Source organism: Sceloporus occidentalis, unplaced genomic scaffold (assembly GCF_023333645.1).
Source record: "Sceloporus occidentalis isolate IW3139 unplaced genomic scaffold, rSceOcc1.0.p SCAF_18, whole genome shotgun sequence".
Lineage (NCBI taxonomy): Eukaryota > Metazoa > Chordata > Lepidosauria > Squamata > Phrynosomatidae > Sceloporus > Sceloporus occidentalis.
In genome coordinates, this window is record NW_028316998.1 from 7,556,989 (window position 1) to 7,569,537 (window position 12,549).

A 12,549-nucleotide genomic window follows, 5' to 3' on the forward strand; every position below is an offset into this window, starting at 1 on the left:
GTTGTTCAAATAATGTTTCTCTATTTGGCGTGGTGCTAAAAAAATGATCAACCTCGGGTTTGAAATGCTAAGTATGCCCCTGCCGCCAGGAATTTGTTTATTTTACATTGCAACCCAGAAATTTTACATTTCTGTCTGTTGCAAGTCGCTCTGATGTCATGACATGATCCTGACTTTACGTAATACAGTGTCTGAGCAAGATCATGAAAAGAAGACTATGCTAGTAGTTTCCAATAGAAACATGCTTGGTAGGGATAAGGTGCTGTGAAGGGTAGGAAATTTAGTTGCTATGTCGTTTTTAGTTATTGTTACTGTCTAAATTAAATCACCAAATAAATAGAGCTTTGGCCAGGGTATGCAGGAAGAGATGGGATTTTCACAACTATTTTAAAGAAAAATGGGTACAGCAGCTATTTAAAAAACAGTGTCTAAGATAACTAAAATAACATCAAGTATAAGTAGGAACTTTTTAAAAATGTAATCTACAAACTCCTTAGTCTACCACCATATTTTGTATTACGTTTCATGCCAAAATGTGTCAAATTAAGCTGGCTTCAGGGGCAACATATTAACTCTGCATATAGTAACTGAGTACTCCTGTGTTCACAACCAGTGGATTTTTTGAATGGACCATGAATTCTAAGTTTACAAACCAAGCAAAATCAAGGTAGAAAATGTGCATTCATCCACGAAAGTTAACATTTCTAATAACTGTGATCCATGCTTGCAAACACAAGAACCTTGACATGTATTTCAATTTCTATTTAAGCCATCTAATTTCTTAGATGTTACAGATGTTTTTGTTAATGTAATGTTTTATAATACTATAATTTAAGCCGGCATGAGTCACACAACCCTGTACTAGATAAAACAACCAGCTTATCTCAAAGAAACACATTCCCTTCTTAGTTGTTTATTTCCATCATTAATCATTGTAGTAAAGAAGTATACCATGGTTATCCTTATCTGGCTGCTGTTAGTAACAATGCCTCAAACTTGAAGAATGCTACTTGCATTACTCATTTATTATGCATTTAAACATACAGCCCAATCATTTCTCATAGTACACTATTTCACTTGGTTGGTTGTTTAAAAATCAGTGTATAATTGTATTTTGCTACAAGCAAAGTTAGCATATCTAATCAGTTTCCTGTCCTGAAGGGATCCCTTCCTCACTCAACCCTGCAAAGACTACCTCAACCAGTCCACACCAACTTAACAAATAGGGAGAAATAGCTTAGTCTCTTAATGACCTTAGGATGTACTATTACGTTGCCTTAGTCAGTGAAATGCTGGCTGTGTTGTTCCTAGAGAGATGGGTCTAAATTGGTGACAGCCCTCTGGGTCGATTTAATAGGGGCAGATTCCCATTTTGCTATACCTAGGAATTCTCTTGGTTTAACTGAGAGTCTCCTCTAGGTGGATCCCTGTTTCCGCACCGTTTCGGCAATACCCACTCCCCTCCTACCCCACATTCACTAAAGTCTGTCTGGGACTATGCCTGCCTTTTATCACAACGCCACTCCTCGGAAGATGGAGAGCTCAGAGTAGCCTACAATGGAAAGTTCCCAGGTACACCTATTGAGCCCAAAGAGGGACCTCTTTCCTCTTCTGATTTCTCTCTTTTCAGACTGTTAGCTGGGTGTATCACAGTGTTATATATACCTAAAAGTCACATAGATAAATCAGCAGGTAGTGATGTTTATGAATTAATTTGTGTACACATACAAAAACTGTGTAAAAACATCATTTTATCTCAATGTGTAAAATGGGGGGCACCAAAGAGCATTCTTGCATGGGGTGCCATGTGGTGTAGGACTAACCCTGATTGTTAGCCTTGAGATTAATTCTACAAGTGCTTGGTGCTATAACCGGCACAGTAACAGTGTTTGAATGTTTGGTCATTCCATTCAAGGGGAAGCAGTGCTGACACTTCCAGAAACATTGGTGCTTGCAATAGACACCCATTATGGTCTGTACAGAGATTGCTGGGGACCCTCCTGCTGGTTGATCACATACCGTATTTGCTCGATTATAAGACAACCCTGATTATAAGGCAACCCCCCAAAATTTGAATATTTAGGAAAAAAAAGAAAAAGCCTGAATATAAGTGAAAAATGTTTTTTTGTTTTTATTTCCTTTTATTTGCCAACCTGCCCCCCAGTTATGCACATCTGCCCCCCAGATATACCTTTTACCCCCTATATGCCACTCTGTCCCATATATGCCTTATACCCCTTATATGCCACTCTGCCTCCCAGATATGCCTTTTAACCCCCATATATGCCACCCTGCTCCAGATATGCTTTATACACCCCTATTTGCCACTCCGCCTCCCTAATATTCCTTTTAACCCCCTCTATGCTACTCTGCCTCCCTGATATTCCTTTAACCCCCTATATGCCACTCTGCCTCCCTGATATTCCTTTAACCCCCTATATGCCACTCTGCCTCCCTGATATTCTTTTTAACCCCCTATATGCCACTCTGCCTCCCTGATATTCTTTTTAACCCCTATATGCCACTCTGCCCCGATATTCTTTTTAACCCCTATATGCCACTCTGCCTCCTTGATATTCTTTTTGCGCATTATGTCTTCCTTCAAGGGATAACTTTGCAGACAGCAGATAATGTCTCGAGGAGGTGCCGCTCCTGTGGGTCTCTGTCGGAGGGCTCTGTGTGCTCTGTCAAAGTGGATAACAGTGTCAGCCGGTCGGTGTAGAATCTTATTAAATATGAGTTGCAGCGTCGGGGTAATGTCGTCATGTGCAACCCATTCCGGTAATCCACGTACCCGTATGTTATACCTTCGGCCCCTGTTGTCCAAATCCTCCAGCTTTCTTGTAAGTTGTACCAGAGCATCGGCTTGGTCTCACAATTGTGAGTTAAGCAAGTCTACTGTCTTGCAGATCCTCGGTTGTGTATCTTCCAAGGAAGCCACGCAGTCCCCAATATGGCGGATGTCAGCTTGTATGGCAGAGAGACTCACGTGTATGCCCTGTGTAGCGCGGTCGATTATAGCCGTGATGTCGTCCTTGGAAGGTAAGGAGTCAAGCTTGTCATGCCATAACCGCTCTGCCGAGTAGGCACAAGGTGGCTGCGAGGTGCGATGATCCTCTACATCTGCTTCACTAACAGGACTTGTAGGCGAAGATGGCAGCCTGTGTGAAGAGTCGTGGGAATCTTGGTCCGATAATGCATTGAAGTAGGAGCGCACGGAGGAAAGTGCCGACTTTTCTTCGGGTCCCGACGGCTTCGGGGTGTTAAGTTTAGAATGTTTGCCCATTTTGAGGGACCTTGCATGAAACCGGAGCCTATTAACGGGCGCGTTGTGCGGGAGCCTAGGACGTATGCGTCCATCTTAGTTGCTGGTCGGCCACACCCCCCCTGATATTCTTTTTAACCCCCTATATGCCACTCTGCCTCCCTGATATTCTTTTTAACCCCCTATATGCCACTCTGCCTCCTTGATATTCTTTTTAACCCCCTATATACCACTCTGCCTCTAGAAAGCCCTTATACTCTCCCCCGACATACCAGTGCTTCCATAGACGTCTCCCCGTGCTTCAGATAACTTAGTGTGTAGTAGGGGGCAGACGGTGGAGGTTCTGCACAATGTGCACAGACAACCTCCACTGCTGCTGTCGGCACTTAAAATGAATGAGTACCGGAAGGTCATTTAACGTCATAGATGCCCTGGCAGCAGAGGAGGTTGCAGATGCCCACCAGCTGCTGAAGAGAAGGAGCCAGGTCCCCTGCAGCGCTGCGGGGTATCTGGATCTTAGTCTTGTAATCAGATCTCTATTTGACGCCTGACTTTGAATATAAGACGATGGTTATTTTTCAGAGCATTTGCTGCAGAACCCTACTTCCTAATTTATGTGATAAGCTAGAGTGATGTCATAGTGAGAAGAAGAAACACTCTACAAAAAAAAGAAAGAAAAGCAAAAAGGTTACCAACTGCAATATCAATTTAAATAGTAAACTCATATAATCCCCTCTGAGGTAGGCAGTGCGTAATGATGTAGGATGCAGGACATGCTGCGACAGTGGCTATGTTCCTGAGCTAGTGAGGTCGGCAATCCATGAAAAGCTTATTTTACCCGCCCACCATGATCGCTTGTCTTGTGTACTTCGTGATTATGGATGCTGGTGGATGCATTGACCAGTGATGTTCTTTGAAACACGCTTGGTGGCTGGATATTGGAAGACGTGGAGTCCCTACCTGTGGTGTTGCGGGCCCAAGGTCTGCGACAGACAGAGGGTTTTAATTTGTACTATCCTATGTTTAAGATACGATAAAGTATCCGGTACCATTAATTATTTAAGTAACTTGATAGCAGTTTAAAATTGAATATAAGATTTCTAATTAAAGCTCTTGAAGTAGTGGAATTTTAAGGATATTGTTCAAATATAAGCACCGAACTTCATAGATTCACAGGCTACTACATTCTATGTACAAAAGTTTCACTTTTTCAGTTGTCATAATGAGAAAATCTGTAACTTGGCTCCAAAAAAAGAAAAATCCCAAAATATTGACAAATCAAAAACAATGAATACCTTTTATTTAGCCAATCTAGCCATGCCATACAAAAGCTTCCACCCAGAGAAATGTTATCACCTGATAGATCCGTTAACAAATCGATCTTATAGACCTCTAAAGACATATCAAATTGTATAACGCAAGAAAACTTGATGTTAGGCATACATAATGTTTATGAAAAATTAAGTTCTGATGTGAAATCCAATAAAATCTCAGTCAAATTATCAGTACAATCAGAATTAATTAAAGAACATGCAAATCATAAAACATTGTCAGGATCCCCGTTAGCCTGGACTCTGTATGTATTTATAGGTGTCATATCCATTTCAGCCTCTAGAGGTCACCTTTCAGATCAGTAGTCCATATACTAATAACCTGACCAGCTGCTTATACTTACCTGGATGCAGCCCTCCCCCATAAATACCTGCTTATTCCACCATTCGGGCCTTTTCATTGCCGTTTGTCTGGCCCTGTTCTTCTGCTAGCATTATTCTGATTTGGATTAACCCGTTGTGACCTGGGTTGCTTCCGACTTCGTTCCTTGGTTCCTGATTTAGCTTTGCCACTGACCAGTAGACCCGGCTTGTTCTGACTCTCCTCTTGGCTTCCGATATGGCACTGATACCGTCCTTCTGGTTCTGACTCTTCCTTCTTGACTACGTCTCCTCTGGCATCGTGGGGTACAAACTGAGCATCTGATATCCCCTGCTACTGGGCTCCTTCTTGATCTGCTTACCTGAGCCCTGATAATTACATTGAAAACAAATCTTACTAAACTTGAAAATACATTGGCTGACATAGAGGCCAGATCCAGCGTTTGTTGCAGCCCTAATCTTGGATCTCTTGATGTATATAATTTTTGAAATCTTTCAAGTGAGTATGGACCAAATTGGTTATCATCCAGATATGTACCCAGAAACTCTTTAAGACATTTCTCTGCATTAGCTACTAATTTGACGTCGGATAATAAAAACCCTGAAAAAACCCTCATCTTATATTCGATAAAATTGATTCAACTAATCGATAATGAAATTCGTTGGCAACGATTTTCATTGTTGATTATTGATTTTATTGATTAGTTGTTGCAGCCCTATCCAAGATATACTGATACCCCCAGGTATGTGATCATTCATTTCACCAATTACTATATAAAATACTTATTCTATAAATAAATCAAGAAAAATCTTGCTATAGATGAGAGATTTTATTCTCTGACATGTCCAATTTAACAAGATTAAACAAAAGAATATATGTATTGAGTTGTCTTGCAAATCCACTTGATTTAAGATGGTGAGATAAGAATCAGCTAATATTCACACTAGTTTACTCAACAATTAAAACTTTCTGGACTTGAAAAGAATGTTGGATCCTTGGTTTCCAAATACATTGTCTCCTATCCCTGAGATAAAGACATAATGGTCCCTTTAGGCTTGTAACTGTTTTAGTCAGGTTTGTGGGGTTTCCATAAATTAGATATTTTGCTTCTGTAGAAAAGTTAATGTAATCGTTAATAGAAGCTAACATAAATGTTCAATGGAGTGTGAATAAAAGTTATATTTTATGGAAGATGATATTCTCCCCTGTGTATTTGTTACTTTAATATGTGTGTTTCTGTTTATATAAATAATATATTTTTATGATAAATGTTGCTTCCGCAATTCTTCCAGTAGACCCTGTGAAGTAGTCTTTGAGGGCATACTAGTTTAATGGTTATTTTTTTCAGTCTTATTATAGAATTCACTATTCACAATGATTTGCCACCACCTAATGGTCATCAAGCTTACTACAACTGAATACATACAGAAGACATGCCACAATATCACCAAGCAAAAAACAAACTAGGACAATGGAAACCCTTTGTGTCTATCCCTTGGGGACTAGGGACATACAATTACACTTTTTCAAGTAGGAAGACCTTAATGCCAATGCACAAGATATGACAATATCAAGACATATGCGTGACAGAAATGCAGTTTGATAATTTCCTTTTAGACTACGACTAACAATAATATTCTCACAGTGAATGCTTAATGAACTTGATAATACAAAGTTAAGTTTGTAAGAAAAGAAAATATGAGGGGTTTATTCATTAAAGCAAGAGTTTGCTTATGAATGTACAGCTATTTTTTGTCTATGTGGAACAGGGTTTGTATTGCCAGGTGAGACTGTAGCCTAAATCTAATAAAATCTAGAAAAGAAATGAAGAAAACCAGATGTAAAAGAAAAAGTCATGCCAACCAATCCACTGAAGAACTATCCCTGTTCATCTTCCAATATAGCAACCATACAATGTATCTTGTACCTTGCCAAATAAACATTACAATGTGTCTACGGTGAGCTTAGTATTATGTTTTCCTCCTGTAATCAAGTGATTTCCTGGAAGACAAAGTCTTTGTAATAAAATGATGCATGAATTTTTATTTATATTTCCAAATAAACATCTATAAACCAGACAAAAGTAATTTAGGTACGTATATTAAGACTAAAGCAAAATATCTAAAATGGTAATTACAACTTACAGTTTACACAGTCAAAATAAATATATTTAGTTACATAAAAAATGAAAGCTACTCATGATTTGAACACACAATTAAATAAAAAATGAATGTGTGCAAAGATACTGTGAACACAAATATCAAACGTGACAAATGTAAATACTTCCTTGGTAAACCGCAGCCTCCCACTGATACACATCTCCCAAATGCCAAAACCAGTGAAAGCAAAACCAAAAGAGGATGGTGCAGGGACACCAAGACAACTTGAAAAACAATAAACAATACGTGGATGAAAAATGAAATAGAAATAGAATAGTTACACTCACAAACAGATAATGCACCCAATAAGAGAAAAGATGAAACTCTGCTCTCTTTCTTCTTTTTAAATAAATACTTCAATTAAAACACAAAAACACCACCAATGGTATGTTATCTAAAAACCACAGGCATACCCCAGCCAAAGTATACGCTTACAGGAGCCACACTGAAATAAGTGTCGATAAAATGCAGGCAAGAAAAATCCAGAAGACCAATACAAACAAATAAATTCAATGTCCTCTTTACGTGTTTCACCCACAGAAATAGGCTTCTTCAGGAGAAAACATACTTGTATCCAGAGCCGGCCTTAGGTGTTCTGGCGCCCTGTGCGGACTACTCCTCTGGCGCCCCCCCCACCCAAAAAAAGAAAGGAATAAAAACTTGTAACAAAACTCCCCTTTCTCACTATCTATCCCCCTGTATCACTATCTACCACCTCTGCCCCTTCTTACTGACCCCCCCCTCTTCTTACTGACCCCCCCTCTGCCCCTTCCCCTTACTTACCTTGTTGAGTCCAGCGGTGGGAGTGGGAGGCGTCCATCTTCCCGTGGTGCGCGCTTCACAGCTGAGCGCGGATGGAGTCACGGAGAGTGAGGGGCGCCGAGCGGTTGCTGAAAACTTCACAAGCGACCGCTCGGCACCCCTGCCCGGGACTTAAATGAAAACATTGTTTTTTTTTCTTTGTTTTAACTTTATTTAACATCCTCTATGTTAAATAAAGTTAAAAAAACTTTATTTAACATGGAGGATGTTAAAGTAAAAAAAACAAAACAAAACAAAAAAACCCCGATGTTTTAACCCCTTCGCGACCTTTGCCGGTTCAGGACCGTCATGACAGGAAGGTCACTAAATGACCTTTGACGGTCCTGAACCGTCAAAAAATTAAATAAGCTTAGAAAGTGATCAACGATCACTTTCTTCGCTTAAACGGCGTTACTGTAATGCCTCAATGTCGAGGCATTCAGTAACGCCGAGATCGGCATCGGGGGCCATGTCTGGCCCCTCCCCGGGGCGTCAACAGCCGCCATACATTGTATGGCGGCGGACGCCCGTTTTAAAAGCGTTTAGGAGGCAATCAACGATCGCCTCCTAAACTTAAATGGTGTCGCTGGAATTCCTCGATCAGGAGGCATCCAGCGACACCAAACACTTACCTTTGGATGGGCTGTGACCGCTCCGGAGAGCGGTCACAGCCGCAGCTGCCGGTGATCTTCGCCATCAACAAGATGGCGGCGGCCCGGGAAAAAAAATAATAAAGAAGAAAGAGTTCGCTAGACGGTCTCCTGACCCTCTAGAGAACTCTGGATCCACTTGCAGGTTGAATACAGGTACTGCATTCAACCAAGCAAGTCAATGGAACCCAGCTTTCTAATCACTATGTGATTAGTAAAATATTAAAAAAAAAATGGAAAAAAAAAAATAAAAAAAAAATGTGCTAACATTTAAAAATAATTATGCAGTGATGTCACTTGATGAACCATCCAGTACCAGCAAAATGTGTAAAAAAATATAAGTATTAAAAAAATAAAATAAAATAAAAAAATAAAGTTTATTATTTTGAGCAAGTGCTAAAATTTCTAAAAAATCTCAACAAAGAGTTAAAATAAAAGCACTTCAAATACCCAAGAGGTGTCTAATATATAAAAAAAATGGCTGATGGGGTAAATTGGAGTGGCCAAGCTCAAAGATAGGGCATAGGTACAGACTGAACAAAATGGAGAAAAAAAGCGCACTTCCCAATTGTGGCATTTTAAATCTCAAACAACCCGACAAACCCATGCATGTCGGGTATCACTGCACTCAGGAGATGTTCCTGAACACACATTGGGGGGTTGTTTGACAGTGACATATACCAGAACCTGTATATCTATAACTAAAGTACAATTTGTGTGGAAAAAAAAATTACTATTACAAAGTTTGACAAAGTGTAGTTCTATAATTGGTGCATGGAAAGGGTTAAAATAACAGCATTTGGAATACCCTGGGGTGTCTAGTTTTTAAAAATATATGGTTTGACAGGGTTAAATTGAGTTAACCGGCTTCAAAGATGTTCCAAAGAGGAGATGGAGGCAGACTGACCAGATTTGTTAAAAAAGATTTGGAAATCATAAAACGCTGCTTGTACTTATTGCCCTATAACTTACAAAAAACAGCAAAAAAACCATAAAAACATTGGGTATTTCTAAACTCAGGACAAGTAGTAGAATCTATTTAGCTAGTTTTTTTACTTGCTTTTTTAGGTGAGTAAAAGATTTTTCAAATAAAAGTCATAAAATGTGTTTTTTTTTCAATTTTTCACCATGTTTTTTTTATTTTTTTTATAGTAAATAAGATGATACGATCAAAATGGTATCTGAAGAAAGCCCATCTTGTCCTGAAAAAAACAATATATAACTTATGTGGGTACACTAAATGGGTGATGAGAAAATTACAGCTGAACACAAGCACCACAAAAGTGTCAAAACAGCCTCGGTCCCACAGGGTACAAAACGAAAAATGAGCCCGGTCCTTAAGGGGTTAAAAAACAATTATACATATCTTACTGCACATTCTCAGATTTAGCTCACCTGTAGCTCAGAGTACTATAATCTGTGTGCATCTCTATGTACATTGAAGATGGTAATAATTTATTCAAGGCCAACATTGTTTTAATCTTCACACGTAATGATTCCTAAAATTCTCACTCATTGAAGTAGTCCCACTTCAGTCTCATTGTAATGTATGCACATTCCTAATAAGAAAATAAAGTATGTTTGTCTTTTGACATGTAGCCTACAAGATGTGTAGAAGAGAATCAAGAGGGCTAACCCAGTCTAGAGCTAAGAAATGTCATAATTGACTACCAATAAAGCACTTAACCTGTACCTGTAGATAGGCAAAAAGTGGAAATATCTGGTACGAATATTTTTCATTACATTCCCTATAATTTGTAACTGACTTTTATTCATGGTGCAAAACATGATCAATACAATATACACCTTGCAGTGCCCACTAAGCAAAAGGTAATGGGACTACGCCAGAATTTTTAGGAAAGGGTTGAAAATTTAAGTATTTCAAATTCAGCCCAAGTCATAACCATACTTCTTCCCATACTTTGATTGTTGTGTATAAAAGCAGGCTATCCTTCAATCCATCAAGGGGGTCAACAATTGAAGAGAACGATTTGGATAAAATTGGCACTCTGTTTGAAACATTGAGTGTTCTGTATCTAAACTGGGCCGCAAAGCTATGAATATGTTCCTTCCGTCAAAGCTAGAACCTCTTTTAGGAAAGTATTAGTAAGAAAATGGTGCATGTAAAATATGCATGTAACAAAAAAGCCACTTCTATGATCAAATGACATGGATTTGGAAAATCATATTTATAAAGGCTAGCCACTAGATGGCACATACAGATTTAAATACCAAATACTAAGAGAACCAGAATAGTATATTGAAAATTGTATAACCTACTATTTAAACAACAAAATCTTAAAAAGTGAATTCATATTATTAACCCCTTGATGACAATTGCCGGTCCGGGCACGTCACGGAAAATCAAGTAGTTAACGACAATTGACGTGCCAGGACCGGCACGTCTTTAAACGGGTGCAGAAAGCGATCTACTTTCGCTTTCTGCACCCAAACGGCGTTGCTGTAATGCCTCGACCTCGCATGTTTTAAGCATATTAGCTTAAAACAATTCTCGCATGGAAAGAGTGAAAATAATGGCATATTAAATGCCCATGGGGTGTCTACTTTAAAAAAATGTATGATTTGATGGGGTAAAATGAATTGGCCGGGTTCAACAATGTCCCAAATAACACGGGGGGAAGGATGGCCACACATCTAATTTCCAATTAGAAAAATGCACACGTACCAAATGTGGCCTTTTAGTTCCCCCAAATAAAGACAAACCCATGCATGTGGGGTATCACTGTACTCAGGAGATGTTGCTGAACACATAAACCAGGAGCTGTAAATTCATACATAAAGTAGGTGTGTGGGGGAAAAATACACACAAAAAAATACTACTGCAAACTTTGAAAAAATTCTGGTGGTAAAATGTGTGCATGCAAAGAGTTAAAATACCAGCATTTAAAATACCCTGGGGTGTCTAGTTTTCAAAAATATATGGTTTTGTTGGGCACACTGAAATGGCCCGGCTCAAAGATGTACCAAATAGGGCATGGGCAGTGGATCCCCAAATGCCAGTTTGAAAAATGCGCATGCCCCAAATGTGGCCCTTTTGCCCCCAAACAGCCAGGCAAAATCATTCATGTGAGGTATCGCTGTACTCAGGAGATGTTGCTAAACACATATTGTTTTATGATTGTGACATATACCAGAACCTGTTTATTCATACCTGAAGTAAAATGTGTGTGAAAAAACAACTGCAAAAAAAATTACTACCATAAAGTTTGACAAAGGCTGATGGTAGAATTAGTGCTTGGAAAGGGTTAAAATACTAGCATTTGTAATACCCTGGGCTTCAAAAATATATGATTTGATGGGGTAAATTGCGTGGGCCAGCTTCAAATATACCCGAAATGGCACATGGGGGAAGAATTACCAGATTTGGAAAAAATGGCTATGAAATAGCAAAACGCTACCTGTACTTATTGCCCCATAACGTGTAGAAAAAAGCAAAAAAACATAAAAACATTGGGTATTTCTAAACTCAGGACAAATAGTAGAATCTATTTAGCAGGTTTTTTCATTACCTTTTATAGATAAGTAAAAGATTTTTCAACTAAAAGTTAGAAACAGTCATTTTTTTCTAAATTTTTCACCATATTTTATACTTGTTTTAATAGTAAATAATATGATACAATCAAAACAATGTCATCTAAAGAAAGCCCTTCTTGTCCTGAAAAAAACAATATCTAATGTGTGTGGGTTCAGTAAACGGGAAAGAAGAAAATTACAGCTAAACACGAGCAGCGCAGAAATGTTAAAACGGCCATTGTCACCAAGGGTACAAAAAGTAAAATCAGCCTTTGTCACGAAGGGGTTAAACATGTTGTAATAGATTGTAAATATCAAGCTTAGTTTTTCAGCTGCTATTATCCCAAGTTCTTACTAAAAACATCCAAAAAGTATTTTCTTACTAAAACCCCAGTCCCCAACCATATTCACAGTTATACTTTCAATGTGAAAATCTCAACTGTGTTATGTACAATACTAATTACTTATTAATAAGTACTTATTAAAG